This window comes from Triticum dicoccoides, unplaced genomic scaffold, assembly GCF_002162155.2.
Source record: "Triticum dicoccoides isolate Atlit2015 ecotype Zavitan unplaced genomic scaffold, WEW_v2.0 scaffold179976, whole genome shotgun sequence".
NCBI classification, from domain to species: domain Eukaryota; kingdom Viridiplantae; phylum Streptophyta; class Magnoliopsida; order Poales; family Poaceae; genus Triticum; species Triticum dicoccoides.
In genome coordinates, this window is record NW_021225534.1 from 1 (window position 1) to 1,806 (window position 1,806).

The window sequence follows — 1,806 nt, forward strand, 5'->3', positions numbered from 1 at the left end:
CGCCGCCGCCGACCTCTTCATCGCCCCCAGCGCTGGCCATCCGTCCTTCCACCATCCAGATCCCCCGTTTCCTCGCTGTCTCGCGTCGCCGCTACCACCTCCCTCCGGCGGAGCTCGTCGCCGTTCCCCACGCCCTCCTCCTCTCGCCCCTCCCCTTCCCACTCCCCACAGCGACGACCGACGGCCTCACCGCGACGCAAAATCCCCCACCACCATGAAGCCAGCGAGGATGTTCCCGTGACGGCCACTGGTGTCCCCGCCGCTGCCACGGGCCCTCGCCGCCCGTCTCCGTGCGGCGGCTACGTGTGGTGCGGTGCATGGCCAAGGAGCGACGGGTGCGAATGGTGGCGAAGCAGATCCAGCGGGAGCTGGCGGACATGCTGACCCGCGACCCCGTCATGCAGCGCGCCGTCCTCCCCGAGGCCACCCTCGGCGCCGACCACTACCTCTCCTCCCCCACCACCATCGCCGACATCGAGCTCTCCAACGACTTCCAGGTCACGCCCGGACTCTCCCTCGAAACGATGCGGCTGTGCTGCAATCTGGGATGCTGAGTTCCTTGTCTCTGCTCCGGTTTGTGTCTGCAGGTGTGCAAGGTGTATGTGTCCGTGTTTGGGGAAGAAGGTGACCATGGCCAGGCTCAAGGACAAGACCAAGTACCTCCAGGTCACGCCCGAGCTCTCCAACGACCTCCAGGTCACGTCTGCTTACTTCCCATTTTGTTTATAGATCATTATGCTAGTTTCTGTCTTGTTTAATTGGTTAATTGTTCATGCTTGAAGTTAATTAGCTGGAGTAGTTGGTTAGTTACACACTGGTTGGTGCATGCTAGCTCAAGTGTATACATGCATGGATGTATCTGTTTTGTAGTTGAAGGAGTTCATTCTGTGCAGCCGGAGGCGTACAAGTTCAAGATCGGCGACCGGGTTTTTTGAAGGCCCGGAGACCCACCCCTAGACCAAGTTATCGAGATGCTACAGAAGCACAAGGATAGGTCTCAAGATGAAATCTAGCTAGCTGGCTACAGTATGCCTTATGCTCTTGTTGATTTATTTCTTTTGCGCTCTTTTGCAGTTCTATATTGATGAGTGAGCGATCTGGTAGCAGCTAGCTAACTGCCTCTAGATTGTAACCCTGTTATGGGATGTGTGGTTGCGCATGCGTTCTGCATTGTCAAATGTGTTCTCTGTTGTCACACATCGTATGCAATGTTGTTCATATTTTTTATATTTGTTGTCATGCTATGCGGTCATTGAATTGCTCAAATTTGCTGGCCAAGTACTATGTAGTGCTGTTCTATGCTAGGCTACCAGGCTAGGTAACTTCTGTATCAAAATCATGGATTCTAATCCTTACTATTATCTGCCATGGATCAACAATGATGCATCACAGGTAGTAGTAGTAGAGTCGGACTTGGTGCTGCATTGCCCAGTTATTAGCTCCTCGATCTGTTACTCACAGCGTGGGGTCAACACTTTACCTCAACTTGTCTGCATTTTCTCTCACACACTAGACTTGCTCATCCATAACACAATGGCAGTAAGTGAGTGAGTCCTGTAGGTATGTATGTTTTTGGGCTGGTTGTAGATGGCTTTGTATGTTATGGTAGTGTGCTTGCTCTCCCTGCTCTGCTTTCGCTTGTAGAAAAGAAGAGCAGAGCAGGGTAAGTAAAACACACTAGCGACTCTCTAATTAGAACACCAGATGCTGTGCAACTCCCTACTAGTAGATACCAACCACATGTATCTACAGATTTACTACTAAATCCAATTACAGTACTACCCGATGTTGTGTGATTCCTTCCAT

General features: G+C 51.8%; 1 pseudogene; it reads left to right on the forward strand.

The window, feature by feature from the left end:
• The first annotated feature begins 229 nt into the window (after window positions 1–229).
• Window positions 230–1,092, forward strand: LOC119344689 (annotated as a pseudogene).
• The last annotated feature ends 714 nt before the right edge of the window (window positions 1,093–1,806 follow it).